The sequence below is a fragment of the Arabidopsis thaliana genome, assembly GCF_000001735.4.
Source record: "Arabidopsis thaliana chromosome 1 sequence".
Lineage (NCBI taxonomy): Eukaryota > Viridiplantae > Streptophyta > Magnoliopsida > Brassicales > Brassicaceae > Arabidopsis > Arabidopsis thaliana.
The window spans coordinates 13,559,273-13,581,173 of NC_003070.9; the positions used below are offsets into that span (position 1 = coordinate 13,559,273).

A 21,901-nucleotide genomic window follows, 5' to 3' on the forward strand; every position below is an offset into this window, starting at 1 on the left:
CAACAACAAAATGAACCAATGTATAAAAGACATGTGGCTTAGGTTGTTTAGTTGAGTATTAAAAAATTCTCTTCATTCTCTTAGTTAAGAGCCTCTCTTCATTTTCTCTCTTCTTTTCTCTATGTTTTGATTTTTATAATATTTTCTTACAAACCCCATTCATCTTCGATCCCTCCATTGAGGATGGTCTAAAGCTTAAAAGAAAATTAACCACAAAGCAAAACAAAGATCGAATACTAGCTAAGAATTTCTGAGTTTAACCCTAAAACAAACCAATTAAAGGACAGCTGGCCCAAAGTAAACAAAAGAAAGGCCTTATTGAAATACACAAGTGGTCCAGGAGATAGATATGGTCAAACGATGAAAGAATGAGTAATTGAACACGAGGAAAGAAACTATATCACCCTTTAAAGATGACGCCATTGAAGCCACGTGTAAGCATATCCTTCACTCAAACAATGACTCTTTGGATTCACTCAGGAAGAAAGATTCCGATCACCGGTAATCAACGTCAGAGAAGTATCCGATCATCTGTGAACAACAACGAAGAGAATTCTCCCGAGACCAAAATATTAGACTTTGGTTTATATTGGTTTGATTCTGTTGTATATACCTAACCGGTTTGTTCCGGGTTAATTAGGTTAGATAGGGAAAGTGTATATAAACTCTTGTATTCACACTTTAATGAAATAAGAGAAACATTTTCCACTTTCGGCTCTCAGCTATTTCCTCTTTTGGATCTTCATCGATCTTGTCTATCCAAAGCTTTGAGCTCTCTTTCTGTTCTTCATTACTTCTAATATGGTATCAGAGCTATACACTTAGCTTGTTTCATTCTCTGATTTTGTTTTGTCTCCGATTTGATTCTTCACAATCCGACGATGGTTAAAGCTGTCGTTCATCGCAGTACTCGCCGTCCGGCAAGCTCATCACGCGCAGGAAGCACCTCTCGAGCAGGAAGCTTACCACCCATTCCGGAAGCATTGTTTGCTCCGTTTGGTTCCTCTGTTGTGATGAATCCTGACAGCATCCACTCTCCACTGTTTCTTCATAACGCCGACCACCCAGGGATATCGATTGTCTCTGAGCAGCTAGACGGCTCAAACTACAACCAGTGGAGCTCCGCGATGAAGATAGCCCTGGATGCGAAGAATAAAATCGCCTTTGTTGATGGATCTTGCCCTCGTCCTGAAGAAGGTAACCATCTCTCTCGAATCTGGTCTAGGTGTAATAGTATGGTCAAGTCCTGGATCCTTAACTCAGTCAATAGGGAAATCTATGGTAGTATTTTGTCTTTTGATGATGCTGCTCAAGTCTGGAATGATCTGCACAATCGTTTCCATATGACAAACCTGCCTAGAACCTTTCAGCTTGTTCAACAAATCCAGGATCTCCGCCAAGGTTCTATGAACCTTTCAACCTACTACACAACTTTGAAAACCCTTTGGGATAATCTCGATGGTGCAGAGGCTAGTGAACCCTGCCAGTGTTGTAAGAAATCAAACTGCGATGGTCAACTTGCTGCTAAATCCAAAGTGAACAGAGGACGGATTATCAAGTTCCTTGCTGGTCTGAATGAGAAGTACTCAATCATTTGGGGACAGATAATCATGAAGAAACCTCTCCCTGACTTAGCAGAAGTTTACAACATCTTGGATCAAGATGATAGCCAGAGACAGTTCAGTCACAATGTCCCTTCAGCTGTCTTTCAGGTTAGTCAGGAAGTTGTTCAGCCTGGTGTGTTGCCTTCTTCCTCGACCATGAATCAACTTGGAACGTTGAATGCTGTTCAAAAGAAGGACTCTAAGCCCATATGTTCTCATTGTGGCTACACAGGACATACTTCTGAGCGATGTTACAAACTCCATGGCTATCCTGTTGGTTGGAAGAAAGGAAAGTCGTTCTATGAGAAATCACAACATTCTTCTCAGTCTTCACAGCCCCCTAAGCCCAATTCTGGTGTCACTGCACAAGTAACGGGAAACAGTCAGAGCACTCCTGCAGGTCTGGAAAGTCTCATTGGGAATTTGAGCAAGGATCAGATACAGAATTTCATTGCTTTGTTCAGCTCTCAGTTACAACCTGCTACTCCAGTTCAGCAACCTGCTTCCATGCCCTCTTCTCACAGCAATGATCCATCTGGTATTACTTTCTCATCTTCTACTTTCAGCTTCATTGGTATTCTCACTGTCTCTGAGACTGAAATGACACAAAGTACATGGATTGTGGATTCTGGTGGCACACACCATGTTTGTCATGTCAAAGATATGTTCATTAATCTTGACACTTCAGTTCAACATCATGTGAATCTGCCAACCGGCAATACCATTAGAGTTGGAGGTGTTGGGAATATTGCTGTAAATGATGATCTGATATTGAAGAATGTTCTGTAGATTCCTGAGTTCAGACTGAATCTCCTTAGTGTTAGTGCATTGACCATAGATATTGGTGCCAGAGTTGTGTTTGATTCGAATTGTTGTGTGGTGCAGGATCTTACCAAGGGGTCAACGATTGGAAGAGGTAGAAGAGTTGGAAATCTATACCTTCTGGACGTTGAAGATTCAGTATCTGAAGACACTGTATCTACTTCTTTTGTTGCAAACTCTGTTGTTGATGCATCTGTTTGGCATCAACGACTTGGACATACATCTTTTGATTGCATAGACTTGCTCACAGATGTACTTGGGATTTCTAAAACCAAGAATAAATGATTGTTACATTGTGATATTTATCAGCGTGCTAAACAAAAGAAGTTAACTTACCTTAGTCGTCACAATATTTGCTTAGCACCTTTTGATTTGCTGCACATAGATGTCTGGGGACCCTTTTCTGAACCAACACAGGAAGGATATCATTACTTCTTAACCATAGTAGATGATTACACACGTGTGACATGGGTCTATCTCATGAAATTTAAAAGTGATGTTCTCACCATTTTCCTTTGTTTTATCACGATGGTAGAGACACAATATCAAACAAAAGTCAAAGACGTCCGATCTGATAATGCTCCAGAGCTTAAATTTGAGGAACTATACAGGAGAAAAGGGATTGTAGCATACCACTCATGTCCTGAAACACCAGAACAGAATTCGGTTGTAGAGAGAAAGCATCAGCATATCTTGAATGTTGCCAGGGCTCTTCTCTTTCAGTCTCAAATTCCTCTCTCATATTGGGGTGACTGCATACTTACTGCAGTCTTCATTATCAACAGGACACCATCTCCAGTTATCTCCAACAAGACTCCTTTTGAGATGCTGACCAAGAAAGTGCCTGATTATGCTCATCTAAAAAGTTTTGGCTGTCTCTGCTATGCTAGTACTTCTCCAAAACAGCGTCACAAATTTGAAGATAGAGCTCGTGCGTGTGCTTTTCTAGGCTACCCTTCTGAATATAAGGGTTACAAGCTTCTTGATATTGAGAGCCACACTATCTTTATCTCAAGAAATGTGGTCTTCTATGAAGATTTATTTCCTTTCAAGAACAAAACTGCAGAGACTGAAGACTCTTCTGTTTTCTTTCCACACATCTATGTTGATAGGAACAACAGTCCTCCTGCTCAGGCATTGCCAATCCAAGAAACACCACCGTTAGATGTCCCCGCAACAAAATAGAATTCACGAGTGTCAAGACCACCAGCTTATCTCAAGGACTATCACTGCAATGCTGTTACATCCTCCACAGATCACCCTATATCAGAGGTTCTGTCTTACTCATCACTATCAGATCCCTACATGATATTTATCAATGCTGTGAATAAAATCCCAGAACCACACACGTATGCTCAAGCACAACAAATAAAGGAGTGGTGTGATGCTATGGGAATGGAAATCACAGCTCTTGAAGATAATGGCACTTGGGTTGTTTGCTCTTTACCAGTGGGTAAGGAGGCTGTCGGATGCAAATGGGTTTACAAAATGAAGTTGAATGCAGATGGTAGCTTGGAGAGATACAAAGCCAGGCTGGTCGCAAAAGGCTACACTCAAACTGAAGGGCTGGACTATGTTGATACTTTCTCTCCAGTCGCTAAGCTCACCACTGTAAAATTGCTCATTGCGGTTGCTGCTGCAAAAGGTTGGTCTCTCAGCCAATTAGACATTTCCAATGCCTTCTTAAACGGTGACTTAGACGAAGAGATCTACATGACCTTGCCACCTGGATACTCATCAAGACAAGGGGACTCCTTTCCGCCAAATGCAGTTTGCCTGCTGAAGAAGTCTCTGTACGGTCTGAAGCAAGCTTCTAGGCAATGGTACTTGAAGTTCTCTGAGTCACTCAAGGCCCTTGGATTTACACAGTCTTCATGTGATCATACTCTCTTTACCAGAAACTCTAAGAATTCTTATATGGCAGTACTAGTTTATGTAGACGACATTATCGTTGCTAGTAGCTGCGATAGAGAGACAGAACTGTTGAGAAATGCTTTGAGCGCTCCTTTAAGCTAAGGGATTTGGGAACTCTCAAATATTTTCTAGGCCTAGAGATTGCTAGAAATGCTGATGGTATCTCAATCTGCCAAAGAAAATACACGCTTGAATTGTTGGCTGAAACTGGTCTCCTTGGATGCAAGCCAAGTTTTGTTCCTATGGAACCAAATCAGAAATTCTCTCAAGAAGATGGTGAGTTGATCGATGATGCAGAACATTATAGAAAGCTGGTTGGTAAGCTCATGTATCTCACATTCACAAGACCTGATATCACATATGCGGTTCATAAACTCTGTCAGTTCACATCTGCACCTAGAGCTCCACATTTACAAGCGGTCTACAAGATAATCTACTACTTGAAGGGAACAGTTGGTCAAGGTCTCTTCTATTCTGCGAATGTGGATTTAAAGTTGTCTGCCTTTGCTTATTCAGATTTCAGTTCCTGCTTAGACTCGAGGAAGTCAACAACTGGATACTGCATGTTTCTCGGAACGTCCTTAGTGTCTTGGAAATCTAAGAAGCAGGAAGTAGTCTCCATGTCTTCTGCAGAAGCAGAGTACCGAGCAATGTCTATGGCTACACGAGAGATAATGTGGCTCAGGTACCTTCTTGAGGATCTTTGGATTGATGTTTCAGAGGCTTCCGTATTGTATTGTGATAACACAGCAGCTCTTCACATCGCGAAAAACCTTGTTTTTCACGAAAGGACGAAGCATATCGAGCGGGATTGTCACCATATCAGAGAAAAGATCATTCTTGGTTTGATAAGAACTCTTCATGTAAGAACAGAGAACCAGTTGGCCGTCATTCTCACCAAGGCTTTGTTTCCCGGTCAGTTTAAACGACTTCTAAGCAAGATGGACATCATTAACATTTATGCTCCATCTTGAGGGGGACTATTAGACTTTGGTTTATATTGGTTTGATTCTTTTGTATATACCTAACCGGTTTGTTCCGGGTTAATTAGGTTAGATAGGGAAAGTGTATATAAACTCTTGTATTCACACTTTAATGAAATAACATAAACATTTTCCACTTTCGGCTCTCAGCTATTTCCTCTTTTGGATCTTCATCGATCTTGTCTATCCAAAGCTTTGAGCTCTCTTTCTGTTCTTCATTACTTCTAATACAAAACTAATCCAAATATCCAGTTCGTCTAGACTTCCCGAGTTCATCTTGAATTAGTGAAGAAAACTTAAACTAAGACTAGATCTAGAGAACAAACTATAGCAGTGAACCGTCATGCTTCACCAAGCAAAACTCAACACCTTCAATCTGATTTCCAAATAGATGAAGATCTCCATCGTTAATGTGAAGAAAACAGAAATCAGGTGGACATGATCTAGAGATAAACTCTGCTTGATCTTCTTCTCTAGACTTTTCTGTTTTATGTTCATGCCAAACATCACCAGAATTATCTTGTCTACATCTGAATCCAAGTTGTACACACCGAATGAACAAAACCAAAAACACAACAGAAAGATAGTTGTACCATAAGCGAGATAAACCGGACAACACCGGGGCTCGGAGGTAAACGAAAGCTAACCATCGTCGCTAGAAAAGCCGATCGATGCTAGATGTAAAGCCGACCAAATATCGTTTTATAAGCCGGAGTATGTCGGACGTAATGCCGAATTTCGTACCGGACGACAATGATCTGTTTTGATGCTTTCTCTCTCTGAAAGATATTAAAAATAGAAAAGAGAGAGAAATCACGCTTCTTGACACAGTTACAGTTCCATATTACAGTTCCATATTACTGAAACTGATTTTTTGTTTGTTATATATATATATATATATATATATATATCTTATTATATAAAGTAAGGTTTTGAAAGTTACTAACTCACGAGATCATAAGACGTTTCAGGTCTATCATTGAGATGTTGACATGTGTCAAGAAAACATTTTTTTTTTTAAAAGAAATAAACATATTTACATATACTAATTTATATTTTTATATTAAAAAAATTTCACTTATAATTTTCTTAATTAAAAGAGAAAAACTAACAATAAGATGGAGTTTATATAATTAAATTGTATTTGTATTGCAAAATTGGATTGTATTTGAATTGCAAAATTGGATTGTATTTGAATTGTATACAATCGAATTAAATTGTATTGTATTATGATAAAATAGATATTTAAATTGTGTTGTAAAATCGAATTTGTAAGATTGAAATTTGGTTTAAGGAAATATTAAATTAAATACTGAAAAAATATGAGTTACTATTTAAATTCAAATATCATCAATAAGTTGGAGTGTATATAATTAAAAGGCAGTTTATTATGATGAAAGAGATAGTTAAAATGTATAGTAAAATTGAATGTGTATGATTGAAATTTTATTTAATTCAAAAATTATTAAATTAAATATTAGAAAAAGTGTGTGGATCACTATTTACTATTCAAATTTTAAATATTATCGATAAATATTTGAATAAATTCATATCTTACACCCGTCTATTTAGCCGGACCTTATCTAGATAATAACAAATATTTATTATCCATAAATGTTAACAAATAATTTCTATTAATATTTCAAAAGTTAGTAACTCACGAGATTACCAACTATTAAAAAAAGAGAAATTTTACAATTAATTATCTATTATAGAAGAAAAAGGATTATATACATAATTCTACCAAAAAAAGGAATGTAACACATCCACCTCTATATAACAAAGAGATAGGTCCTGAATGTTTTGTAGTATTTTTATTGGTTTTTAGTTTTTGGTTTTTGGATTTTGGTTTTTGTAGTTTTTGATTTTTGTTGTAGATTTTAGTTTTTGCAAAATCCTTAATGAAAATTTATTTAGTTTTTAATTTTTCAACATAAAAAGTAAATGTCACGTCAATTGTTTTAAAAATCCACAAATTGTGGTTTTTAGATTCTATGAACAAATAGATAAAATCTACTAAAATCTTGTTTTTCTACTTTTTAGGAAATCTAGTTTTTGCATAATTGTGAATGGATAATTATTTGGTTTTTATAAAATCAAAATCCAAAAAAAACTTTAAAAACTACAACCATTCAAGGCCATAATCTCTTATTTTTAGAATTTCATAATATCTAAATGTAAATTTATATTGACAGTATTTGAATTTTGAATAGTGAAATAGGAATTTGCACATTTTTCTTGATGTTTAATTTAATAATTTTTATTTTAAACAAAATTTCAGTTTTATACATTATTTTTTAGTATGCATTCGTTAGAATTCTAAAAATAAAACATAAGTATAAGCTTGCAGTATCACATCAAAAGATGTAATCCCCTCCATCACAGGATGCATTAAAGTTCTTTAAATAAAACATAAGAATTAATTTTTGGGAGATTTGCAAAACTACCCTTTTGCAACAATACCCTTTTGTATTGTCCATTTTTTAAAATACCTTTTTCCTTGAACATAATAACCAAATTACCCTCATCTAATAGGAACATGTAATTGGAAACGGAATTTTTCTCGCCAAAAAAAAAATTTTCACCAAACTTTTTTCCCGCCAAAAAAAAAAGGTCGAATTATTTTTTTCGCAACAAATTTTTTCTCAGCCAAAAAAGTGCTTTTAAAAATCCTTGTAAATTTTTTTTGGCTGGAAATAGATTTACAAGAGATTTTAAAAGGGTTTTAAAAGATTTACAATGGATTTTAAAAGGGTTTTAAAAGATTTACAAGAGATTTTTAAGGGCTTTAAAAGATTTACAAAGTTTTTTTTAAAGTTTTTTAAAGGGTTTAAAAGTGTTTTAAAGGATTTACAAGGGATTTTAAAAGAGTTTTAAAATATTTACAAAGGTTTAAAAAACTCTTTAAAGATCTTTAAAAATCTTTTAAAAACTTTTTAAATCTTTTAAAACCCTTTAAAAATCTCTTATAAATCTTTTAAAACCCTTTTAAGATGCATTGTAAATCTTTTAAAACACATTTAGACCCTTTAAAAATCTTTAAAAAACATTTGTAAATCTTTAAAACCTCTTTAAAATTCCTTGTAAATATTTTTTAAACCCTTTTAAAATCCCTTGTAAATCTTTGAAAACCCTTTTTAAATCACTTGTAAATATTTTAAAACCCTTTTAAAACAATTTTAAACCCTTTAAAAATCTTTTAAAAACCTTTGTAAATCTTTTAAAGCTATTTAAAATATCTTGTAAATCTTTTAAAACCCTTTTAAAATTCCCTATAAATCTTTTAAAACCCTTTTAAAATCCCTTGTAAATCTATTTCCCGCCAAAAAAAATTCTTTTGCGGAAAAAATATTTTTGAAAAAACAATTTTTGCGAGAATTTTTTTTGACGGGAAATTTATTTTGGAATATTTTAGGCGAAAATATTTCATTTTGTTAACCTAAAACAATTTTCAAATAGGGGTAAAATAGTCATTAAAAATTTAAAGAGGGTAGAAATGAAAATGGCTAATAAAAAAGGGTAGAGTTGAAAAAGGGCATTATGAAAAGGGCATTTGAAAGAATTTTTCTTAATTTAATAGTATTCTTATTCTTGTAGTACGTTTATTAGAGAATTATTGTTTTTCTTTGGCATGATAGTTTGGGTGAACTAGCACAAAATATTAATTTTAAGTACTAAATTCTCATTTTTAGGATGAATATCTCAAAAATAACACAAATATTCTATGTTATTCGTTAGTTGCAACTTATATGAGCAGCAAACAATTTCATGAAAAGTATGATAATGACGAAGTTATGTTTATGGGTTGTATTATTATCTTAAGAATTGATATTTTTCCTCTCTTTCTATCATTTACTTGTCAATTATATTGCTTATATTTTGCTTATGATTTACTTATGTTTTGATTATCTTTTGCTTTTTAATTTTGTAAATTTGTTTTTTATACTCCAATTTTTCAATTTTTCAAAATCTTATTAACAATATAGTCAATGGAGAGGTAAAGTTTATCTCTCTATTGAGTTTCCAATGGACTGATGCAGGAGAGCCATTCAACAAATCATATGCGATGCAAAGGTGAGTTACTTTGGAATCTCTACATTTTGGGTGGTATCCAATCTTTGCTAAAAACCTTTTCCTAGGAAAATTATACGTTTTAAGCTTATGTTTTTCATTTCTTTCTTAAAACCATTTTCAGGAAATTTTTCTCATTTTTCTTTCTTCTACTAACCATTCGTTCATCTTCCAACTAACTATCACATTCTTCTCCTAAACCCAATCATTTCTTCTCAGTTTTTTTTGCTCCGTGTTCTTTTGCATCTCGCAACCTCTCTTTTTTTGTTTCTCGCATCATAGTTTCTATTTTCTTTTTTCCTCCGATTTTTTTCTTTTCTAATCATGTCCCGGTTGCTGTGGTTACTGCTTCAGAACCCAGTTCTTTGACTCTTTGCCATACTTTTTACCGTAACTATTTTAGTTTTAGTTTTCATGTGTCTTACGATCATATTTCCGTCACTTGATGATGTTCTTCGAGTTGATGACAACGAATATGTAAAAGTTGTTGTTGACTGAACATCATCAAGAAGGGCTCATACCCGTTCCTAGTAAAACATTTCGTATCTAGGTATCCCGAATGGCATTGCAGTATTTGTCTAGACATTTTTGAAAGTAATGTTCTATTGGCTATTACAGTGGGTGGACACACGTTCCACTTTCACTGTTTAAGTCAATAGAACAACACTTGTCCTGTAGGACAAATCAATTCTAGTAGTATTAGTATTTAGGAAATGTTTAACTAGGTGGGTAGTTTTTTAGTTTGTATTTAGCATAATAGATAGTTTTTTTATGAAAAATAAACCTGATAGTTTTAGCAAAATTATTTAGCAAAAATGGGTAGTTTTTCTTATACAAGAAAAAAAAAAGAAACAACAACGTTACAAAACAAAACTGGTTAAATTATTTTCTAGAATAACATGTGATGTGTATTTTATTCAGTAAGCATCTCCTTAGTATATGAATATAAATTTACAAATAAAAGTAATACAAGATCCTAATACAAGGAAAACAGAAAGAAAAAAAAACATAAGTAAACAAATTTATGTGGATAAAAAACGCCACACGCATTCACGTATTGTCTTGCCATGTTAGATATGATTCTCAAACACCGTTAGAAGAATTTTTTTATGATAAAATAATAAAAGTTTAGATCGCAGGCAATGGACCTAAATGGTCCCATAATTCATAGGATAACTTTTCATTCTTGTTTCGAGCATGTTTGATACTTCCACTAACTTATGTTTTGCTCTCTTGATCTCTACATTCTCATCAAAGTTAGTCCATAAAACTATAAACCATTAGTATCCTCGTTCTCTTCTGCATGAAGATAATATTTGGGACCGATATTACATTCGCTGACACTATATATGGATTTGTAGGTTCCCTCGAACAATTTTTTGTTTCAAAATTTTTTGGCGGGAAATTTATTTTGAAATATTTTAGGCAAAAAATATTAATATTTCATTTTATTAACCTAAATTTTTTTTCAAATAGAGGTAAAATGGTCATTAAAAATTTAAAGAGGGTAGAAATGAAAATGACTAATAAAAAAGGGTAGAGTTGAAAATGGGAATTATGAAAAGGGCATTAGAAAAAGAATTTTTCTTAATTTTTATAAGCTTTTTTTTAATTGTGTGTTTTAGTTTAACGAATGAAAACACTATATTACAATGATAAATACAATTTTATTCAACTTAACTAATGTTAAATAAATTACATTGTTATTTTAAACTTTAGTTAGTTATTATCCATACTAAAAGAACTCTTAAAAAGTTAATACATGGTAAATTTAATTGACCAATAACGCATGTAAACACAAATTTGTTAATTTTCCTTTCGGTGAAGAAAATTAAATTCAACTTTTTAAAGATATAACTATAAATTAGTATATGTAATTGTTTACTTTTTTAGTTTTTCTATTTTTAAAGGAAACAAAAGTTAAAAAAATTTGGACAAATGTCAACATGTGATCGATATACCTATTACGTGTCACAATCGTATGAGTTACTAACTATGAAAACCATACTTTATATTTTTTTCTTAATCAAAAGTAAAATTAACAAATTTGTTTTTACATGTGTTATTCGTCACTTAAATTTAGCATGTATTAATTTTTAAAAAATAATTTAGTAAAGATAATAATACTAATTAAAAATCCATTGAAGTTTAAAATAACTATAGAATTTAGTTAACACTAATTTAATTGGATAAAATAGTATTTATTATTGTACTATAGTGTTTTCATTCGTTAAATAAAAACACAAAATTTTAAAAAATTAATGAGATTATAGGAATAAAGTTTTGAATATTTAAGTTATATTCAAAGAATTTTAATGTATCATGTGATGGAGAAGCTTGCATCATTTGATGTGTTAAGCTTATACTTATGTTCTATTCTAAAAGTTTTAACGTATGTATTCATAAGTGAAAACACAAATTTTTGGGAAAATAGCTTATAGAATTTGACTTTCAATTACTTAATGAGAAGTTGGTAATTTGTTTTATTAATTTAACTCATTTACAATTACTTTGCATGAGATAAAATTAACTTATGAGAGTACACCATATAGATTTGATCTAATATAAATATTATGTTGATAAGAAATTATTATCACTTAAGATGATGTGTGTATAATTAAAATAGAACTATTATAATGAAATAGATAGTTACACTGTATTTCAAAATTGAATGTGTAAGATAAAAATTTGTATTACTTTTAGATAGTAACGCTTGAAGCGCGTGGTTAAAACAAACCATTTATATAACTATATAGGTGTCAAATTAATTTGTTTTAGTTAGAAAACAATTATTTACTTATTTGTTCATATTTTATATCATCGAAAAGTGTACAAGACTATAGAATTCATAAAAACATAAAAGGTTTACTAAATTTGTTTGAAGCCCAAATAGGACCCACATTTTTTGAATCCAAAAAATAAATTAGATTACGATATACTTTATATAGTAAATATTTCTTATAAATTATTTTTTAAAATTAAAATAGTTAACAGATTTAGTAATTATTTTAATATTTATCTAATTATTTATCTAATAATTATTTTAATATTTATTTAATTAGTAGGACACTTCATACTAATTAAATGTTTTGCCTAGGGTGTTTTTAATAATAATTTATTTCTAAATGTTTATAATTAGATTTTTTCAATTGTAATTTAATGAAAAAGGAATATTCAATCAATTATGATGGAAAATGTAAGATTGAAATTAGTTCGAAACATAAAAATTAAGAAAATATTGATTACTATTTAGAGTTCAAAGATTATCAATACAAAGCTATTTTCATTAAATAGAGCTATTTTCAATACAAAGATTATCAATACAAAGCTATTGAGATTGAGATGGATCATACATACAAAGATTATCAATACAAAGCTATTGAGATTGAGATGGATCATACTTCCAAGGGATTTCTCCACCACCATCCAATGTCCATCTTTGTCTAAATACTTCAACGTATGATGATTCCTAGAAACAGAGCTATTTTCGTCACCATGTATTAGATCGAATCAAAGAAGTCTTTAGTAAAATATTTATGTGGTTTATTGTACTGGTTAATAAATTGTAATTGATTTGTAAATTTAAGTTTCTAATCAGTGATCGCAACAGCCAAATATAAGACAATATGAAGTGTTATTGAGTAGATGATTTAGATTTTTGATTTTTCTAAATTTGTTGTGTTATTAGTCCAATGGTCTTGGAACCCTAACCTTTCATTAAAGGAAGATTTGCAAAACTACCATTTTTTTACTACCCTTTTGCAACAATACCCTTTTGTGTTGTCCATTTTTAAAAATACTCCTTCCCTTGAACAGAATGACCAAAGTACCCTCATTTAATAGGAACATGTAATTGGAAACTGAAATTTTTCTGCCAAACTTTTTTCCCGCCAAAAAAAAATTTTCCGCAAATTTTTTTTTTATAACAATTTTTTTCTCAGCCAAAAAAATGCTTTTAAAAACCCTTGTAAATTTATTTTAAAACACTTTTAAACCCTTTAAAAATCTTTGAAAAACCTTTGTAAATCTTTTAAAGGCCTTTAAAATCTCTTGTAAATATTTTAAAACTCTTTTAAAATCCCTTGTAAATCTTTAAAAACCCTTTTAAAATCACTTGTAAATATTTTAAAACCCTTTTAAAACAATTTTAAACCCTTTAAAAAACATTTGTAAATCTTTTCAAGTCTTTCAAAATCTTCATATCAATCTTTTAAAACCCTTTTAAAATCCTTGTAAACTTTTAAAACCCTTTCAAGATCCCTTGTAAATCTTTTAAAACCCTTTTTAAATCTCTTGTAAATCTTTTAAAACCCTTTTAAAATCCTTTGTAAATATTTTAAAACCCTTTTAAATTCCCTTGTAAATCTATTTCCCGCCAAAAAAAACTTTTGCGGGAAAAAAAGTTTTGAAAAAAAAAATTTGTCGGAAAATTTATTTTGGAATATTTTAAGAGAAAAATATTAATATTTCATTGTGTTAACCTAAAACAATTTTCAAATAGGGGTACAATGGTCATTAAAAATTGAAAGAGGGTAGAAATGAAAATGGCAAATAGGAAATGGTAGAATGGAAAAAGAGTAGTGTGAAAAGGGCATTCTCAGCAATTATTCTTCATTAAAACCCTCCCTGAAATCATCTCTAGTATTTTGATGTCATTTAAGTTTAGATAATCATTTTGGAAAATAAAAGAAAAAATAGAAATGATATTTGTTAATTTTCATCAATTTAAAACAATTTTTAAGTTATTTACATCTAATTACTACAAGAAAACAAGTCATTTGCGAGGGACAAAACCGTAGCTAATCCCTCGCAAATCGCTATTAGCGAGGAAATTGCGACGAACAACACTTCCTCGCAAAACGCGCGTCGCAAATCAGAAACAGTCGCAATTCCCTCGCAAAATTTGCGACGGAATAATTGTCTTGCTAAACTCTCGCAATTTGCAAGGGATATTAAATATCACAAATTCACTGCAAATGAGTTGTCACGCTAATTCCTCGCAAAAGTTGCGAGGGATTTGCAATGAATATTTCTATAGCAAACCTGCGAGGGAGTTGCAAGTTCCAGCGATCGTAGTAGCAAATCCCTCGCAATGTTTGCGATGGACTTGCTAGGTTTTTGCAACGTTCTTAATTATTAGATTAACGTGATTACTGTTCTGTTTAGCTTAATTTAATCTTAATTTTTGGTTAATCTTAGGTTAATCTAATCTTAATGTTTGGTATTAGCATTGAATTAGAAACTTAATTGATAGCCTAAACACATATTATTAATACTGAAACTTTGGTGTTCAAATAAAATAAGAAAGCTTACAAAATAAATATAACAAATTTTAGGTTTAGATGAGAGAAATAAAATAGAGTGTTGCAAGTTTTTTAGAAAGCAAGAGATGGAGAGGATCCAGTGTTGTTTGCCTCAGTCTCAACTGCCTCCTCTGCTCTAATTGGTTCAGCTTCAACAGCAACAGTTCCTGTGGCATTTGGCATCCCAGCTGCCTCCTCCTCAACGATCCTAGCAGCTGTAGTTCATGTGGCATTTGGCATCTCAGGTGGCTGGTTGGAGCCGAGAGGTTCTATCCTAGAAGATCCAGCTCGAAAGATGGCAGCAAAGTCTGGATCTTTCTCCGCAAGGTAGTCGAAGTACACATGGAAGCTACTAATCTTCTCCGCTCGGTTTGCAATAAGAGCTTCAGCGGCAGCCAGCTTTTGAGAGAGATCACCCGGATCTTCTCGAGGAACTGAAGGACCAATGTGAGCTCATGCGGCTTCTAGCTGCAATGAACCAGCCCCATATATCCTCCCTTTCTTCTTTGGAGCCACCTAAGAGAAACTCAAAACCAAAAACAAAAACCAAGTCACTATTTCCTAATGCAACCTAAACTGAGACAAACAAATCAAGACAATAACGAATCCAATTACATATGAAACCATCGACACTAAGCTTAGTAACAATGCCAAGAAAAATACAACCACAACAAACAAAAACCAATTCATGACAAAACACAAACAAAGGCAGAAAAAAACTGACAAACACAAAGCCAAGTCACTATAGTAAGTGTGTTGACAAAACACACAAACAAGGCAAAAAATTACTAACATCATCAAAGCCAAGTCACATAGCCAAGTCAACGGATCAACATTTTCAAACAAATCAGGACAAAACACAGCTGAGACTATATAGAAGAGAGAGAAAGAAATTTATCGAAGCATATATCTTGTTCGGCCTGAACAAATAAACCGCCTGAAGCTGTGCTCTCCGTTGTGTTGTTGGAACACAGCTGAGACGACTCCTCTTGAATCCTAGATGACACTTCATTGTAGATCTCCTCTGATTTTCCATCAATGAAACTACCATCAGGTTTTCTATGTGTCTTATCTAAGAGCACAAGAAAATTTGGAGTAGTTTCTCCGGTGAGCTCACACTACAACAGAAACAAATCTTGGTTAGTTCTTTGAGTAAGTAACAAAATTGACTAAGTAAGAGAGTAAAATAACTTACACGTTTTCTGGCATGGGCTTTGTAAGAGGTCTGGCCAGACCTGTGTTTATGAATCCCGAGGCCATCCGGATCATGTAATCTTGCATTCCTACTATTGATACTCTTTAGTTCTGACTTAGGATCTCGCCAAAAACTAATAAGACCGGCCCACACTGCAGGATCAAACCAGCGAGGCATTGCTGCATCTCCCTTCTCTCTCCACTTTCCCTTCCACCGACAAACTTGATCAGTCATCCTCTCCTTCAGCTTTGCTTCAAACTCAGTCTTAACTCTCTTGTTTATTGTTTTATCCCAATTATACATTTGCTACAAAACAGACACAAGTGGCAGCAAAAATTAGACTTAATATTACAGCAACTAAAAAGCTTTACACAACAAAACATAATTTAGTGGACTTACAGCAAAGGTTTCAAACCAGCGATCAACCACATGTTGGGGTGTCATTGACCAGTTAGCATGAAGCTCCTTGAAATCTCTTTCAAAGATGCTCCGGACAGTAGCTGGAACTGAAGGGTCATCCTCAAACCTACAAACACAAGGTTCCATTAGGCAATAAACTGATAACTGAGACTAGTACTATGAACGCTTAAGGAATATGCTTACAAAAGTGGCTTACCAAAAAGTTCCGGGAGGACGGTTAGGGTCTAATCTCAGTAACCCAGCACGACCAAGACTATCAAGCAACTCATCCAGAGTTATGTCGTTGAGCCGAGAAGCTAGAGGATTAGCATGATTGACAGAACCGTTGGGTGACTGATTTCCCTGCTGAGGAGAGGCACCGCTTGCTTGGTTGATAGGCGTTTGAGGTCTGGAGTTTTGGCCAGTTCCATGAACCGCAGAAGTATTCCCTTCACTGCTATGAGGGTTTCCACGCTGCTGTTGAGACCGAAACCTCGAGTAGTCCTTTCCAGTGAACGACATCTTGCAATGAAGAAATCATTGTGTTCGTCAAATGGATAAGCAAACCCAAAACCCTAAATAGATCTAGAAGGAAAAATAGATCGAAACCCTAAATAGATCTATGAATGAAACCCTAATTAACACAAAAGAAACCAAATGAAGAACTGAGAGGTAAGAGACATTACCTTGTTTAGTTAGAAACCGACGATGGGAAGAAGACACGACGGAGATCGGCAACTCGCCGGAGAAGAGAAAAGACTCGATTAGGGTTTACTAGAACAAGACGGCGAAGAAGAACGGAGAAGACAACAGAGGAGAAGAAGAACAGCAGACGGAGAAGAGGAGGTCCGCCGGAGAAGAAGACATGGCGCCGGAGACGCGAGAGAAAACGAGAGAGAAAATTTTTGTAGGGTTTGTCTGGAGGCGGCTTGGTTTGAGCTGTGCTCAAACTGGCTTCGCTTTGCTCAAACTGGCTTCGCTTTGCTCAAACTGGCTTCGCTTTGTATATATAGAAATAAATTGCCTCGCAAATCCGTCGCAACGTTTGCGAGGAACCGACTCACTAACCAATAGGATCGCTTCATTCTTTCGACACAAGTGCGAGGACCCTCGCAAAGTCCTCGCAAAATTAGAATTAGGGTTTTCTGGATTACTATGCGAAGGAATTGTGAGGACCCTCACAAATGCCTCGCAAAATTAGGGTTACACAATTAGGGTTTCGCGGCTTATTCTGCAACAGAAGTGCGAGGACCCTCGCAAATTCCTCGCAAAATTAGAATTAGGGTTTGTCTGGATTACAGTGCGAGGGAATTACGGGGACCCTCGCTAATTCCTCGCAAAATTGGGGTTACATAATTAGGGTTTTGCGGCTTACTCTGTGAGGGAATTGCGAGCGGTTGTTGTAAATCCCTCGCAAATTGCGACCACTTTGCAAGGAATGCTCGATTAGGGTCTACGAGTGAATTGCGAGATATAGTCGTAAGTCCCTCGCAAATTGCTATGGATTTGCTAGGATTATGTTTTAAAATAAAATAAAATAGAGATATTATGAAAATAATAACTTTAAAATGCAAAATTATAAGTATAAACTTTAAAATTAGGAAATTATAACTTTCAATTTTTAAAATCATTTAATGAATTTATTCATTTAGTTATAATATATTTGGTAAAAACATTCACATTAAACAACATATATATAATAACATTTATTCTAATTCATTTTCTGAATCATTACAATCGTTTTCTGACTCAATGTCTTCATCAGATTCGTTGAATTCATCTTATCGTTCTTCTTCTTCAGAACCTTCATGAGTGATATCTTCGAATTCTCTGTTCAGTAGATCAACGTGGATAACATCTTCTTTTGTTATGTCTGGTATAGAAACTTCTCGGACACTATCTTGTTGCATAACAACATCATAACCTAGGCCGACTATACGACCTCGCGGATTAACTTTAATAACTGATAACCACACTTCACGCCGTGACCTCACACGCGGATAAGGTAGAAAGCTTACTTGCCCTGCTTGTGATGCTAGAATAAATGGTTCGAACTTGGCATAATTCTTGTTTGCATTGACATCGAACACGCCTAAGTTATTTACTCGTACCCCTCGACCTATCACCGGATCAAACCAATCACACTTGAAAAGGACGCATTTCAAATTCAAAAGTCTCGGATATTCGACTTCTAGAATTTGTTGTAGAATCCATGGATAATTTGCAGTTGCCCTTCGACTTCCATATGGATACGTATGGAAAGTATAGCCGCGAGTGAAGTACATCAGAGCAGTTGTGATCTTAGATCTTGGTTCTTGAACGAGCTCATGCAACCAAAGAGGTAATGGTTCGTTTCCACATCCATTTGTAACCTACACAAAGAAAATGTTAAGTTTAATTATCATTTTTTATAAGTAAATAAGTAAACGAATTTTCCAATTATTCTTATACTTACATAGTATTTTAACCATCCAGCAAAATCCCGATCTTTGTAAGTTTCATATTCTTTTTCTTCTAATCCAGGACATGCTTCACGGATTTGTGAATCAAATAACCTACAAATTAACGTAGATGCTTAGCTTCCTTAATTAGTATCTCAGTAATTAATTATTAAATATAAAAAATTATGAATAAAACTGAATGACTTTATACCTCTCAAATTTTTGAATGTAATCAACATTTCGGAGTATGTAATTGTGAGCTGCTCGAAAAAGCGCATGGTCGTCCCACCAAACTTCTTTCAACTTCCCTGCCAGTCTTCCTATTTGGGAAAAGGTATCTGGAACATCAGGAACGTTATATGTATGTGCAACACCTCCATCGTCATAGCGTCGAGGACGAGTCTTTTTGGTTCTAACGCTTGACCTAAAGTAATACGACGTGAAGTGAGATGTTTCCTCGGTTAAACTTCCTTCGACTATCGACCCCTCAACTCTAGCCAGATTTTTTGCCTTTCCTTTAAGAGATTTCATGAATCGCTCAAAAGGATACATCCATATGAATTGTACTGGCCCACCAAGAGCAGCTTCATGTGGCAGATGAATTGGCAAATGTTCCATCACGTCAAAAAAGGCAGGGGAAATATTTTCTCTAAGTTACAGAGCAACACTGGGGATATTCTTGTCTAATTGTTCTATGGTATCTGTTGTCAGTGTTCTTGTACATAGGTCCTTGAAAAATACTCCGATGCCTATCATGTATTTAATTAATGTAAGTTAATAATGACCAAGTAATAGTTGAGTAAAATACAGTATGTATATATATATATATATATTTATTACCTGCAATTGCCTCATGAATATTTGCCGGTAGCAACTCTACTAATCCAAATGGCAGTAATCATTGCATGAATACATGGCAATCATGACTTTTCATACCAGAAAACTTTTGGCCTTGCTCTACGCATCTTGAAAATTTTGACACATATCCATCTGGGAACTTCACTTCAGCAACAACCCACTCGAACAACGCCTTCTTTGCTTCATTAGACAAGCGGAATTTCAAAACTGGTAATTTCCCATCTCGTGTAACATGCAACTCAGGTCTGCTGCATATTTCCGCCAAGTCCAATCTTGATTTCAAACTATCTTTTGTTTTGCCCTGCACATTCAAAAGCGTATTCATGAAATTATCGAAAAAGTTTTTCTCGATGTGCATCACGTCAAGGTTATGCCGCAAGAGGAGATCCTTCCAATATGGGAGTTGCCAAAAGATACTTTGTTTGTGCCAATTGTGAGAATTTTCATATTCATCAGGCATATTCGCTGTGGTGTGCCAATTACCCCCACGTTTGCAGGTTTCCTAAGCACCATAATAATCAATCTGTTCAAACAAATCAGTTCCAGAAATATAAGATGGCGGAGGAAGACGAACTACTTTATTCTTCCTAAAAAGTTTTTTGTTCCTCCGATACGGATGATGCAGGGAAAGAAACCGACGATGACAATCAAACCAACATGGTTTTCTGCCTCTCTTTAGCTGAAACGCATCTGTACGACCCATACAGTAAGGACAAGATAATCTTCCATGCGTTGTCCACCCCGATAACATTCCATATGCCGGGAAGTCACTAATCGTCCACATTAGCACTACCCGCATATTGAAATTTTGTTTGCTCGAGTAATCAAACGTATGAACACCTTCATACCACAACTTCTTGAGTTCATGAATCAGCGGTTGCAAGAAGACATCAAGCGCTCGTTTCGGATGCTTTGGCCCAGGCACTAAAATAGTTAAGAACAGAAATTCGCTTTGCATACACATATCTGGAGGAAGATTGTATGGGGTCAAGATAACAGGCCAAAGAGAATATTGTCGCCGCCCAGACAAATCGAATGGACTAAATCCATCTGTACATAAGCCAAGATACACATTCCTACACTCGTTAGCAAAGTAAGGATATACCGTTTGAAAGTGTTTCCACGCCTTTGCATCTGATGGGTGCGTTATTTCTCCTTCTGCAGTTGTATGTTGAGCATGCCATCTCATTTTCGTCGCAGTTTTTTCTGATTGATATAAGCGTTTCAATCTATCACTTATTGGCAAGTACCACATCCGTTTATATGGCACTCCCGTCCTTCCGCCAGTAGTCTGATATCTCGGCTTCCCGCAAAACCGACATTCCTGCAGATTTACATCATCTCCCCAGAAAATCATGCAATAATCAATGCATACATCAATCATTTCTGATGGTAATCCAAGACTCGAAACCAACTTCTGTATTTCATAATAACTCTCAGCCGATATATTATCCGATGGCAAATATTCCTTAATTAATTCTGCCCATGAATCCATACAGTTTTCACTTAAGTTATTATCAGCTTTAATAGTCATCATCCTAGATGCCAAAGATAACTTAGAATGCCCTTCTCTACATCCCTCATAGATTGGTTGATTTGCAGCATCTAACATATCATAAAAATGTTGAGCATCTACGTTGGGTTCTTCACTTATATTTTCAGGAAATGAAGCAATAGTTTCATGAAATGCATCCGTAACCATATCATGAAATCTATTTTCCTGATTATGCCCATAACCAAATTGATCAGGTACATGCTGACCATAATTCGCATCATTATTAAAATTACTAGGTTGCTCGACACCATAATTTGTATTACTAGTTCATGCGCTATCTCTACAACCCTCTCCATGACGTAACCAGACATAGTAGTTTGGCATAAATCCTCTATTATAAACATGCTTTTTGACTACATTAAAATTCCAAATATTTCTCATTGAGACACTTACGACATGGACAGAATATTGTACCGTTCTCACGAGCAAATGGTTCGTTTGTCGCTTGATACATGAAACTGCGCAGTCCGTCATAATACTCTCTCGTCACCTCACCGGTCCTTGATCTCTATGATTGTACATCCAACTTCGTAATGTGTAAATCTCATGTTCTCCACCCCAAGACATTATTATCTTTGTAAGAAGTTTTTTTTTTTTGAAAAGAATTTTTTTGTTTGTAAGTAAATGTTGTGATTTGAGTTATGATTTCTTAGACGTTACGTAGGCTATTTATAGATATTCCAAAAAATATTGCGAGATTTGCTAGGAAAAAAGTTTTTTGCTAGGAATTTGCGAGGGAATCCTACCTACCAACCA

General features: G+C 34.4%; 3 pseudogenes across 3 annotated transcripts; 1 reads left to right on the forward strand and 2 right to left on the reverse strand.

Annotated features, from left to right (window-relative positions):
* Positions 1-851: 851 nt before the first annotated feature.
* Positions 852-5,314, forward strand: AT1G36185 (annotated as a pseudogene; the record flags this gene model as incomplete). The annotated part of the gene is made up of 1 exon: positions 852-5,314.
* Positions 5,315-15,109: 9,795 nt separating this feature from the next.
* AT1G36190 lies at positions 15,110-16,813 on the reverse strand (annotated as a pseudogene; the record flags this gene model as incomplete). Its single annotated transcript has 1 exon — positions 15,110-16,813.
* Positions 16,814-18,182: 1,369 nt separating this feature from the next.
* Positions 18,183-21,724, reverse strand: AT1G36200 (annotated as a pseudogene; the record flags this gene model as incomplete). Its single annotated transcript has 1 exon — positions 18,183-21,724.
* Positions 21,725-21,901: the final 177 nt, after the last annotated feature.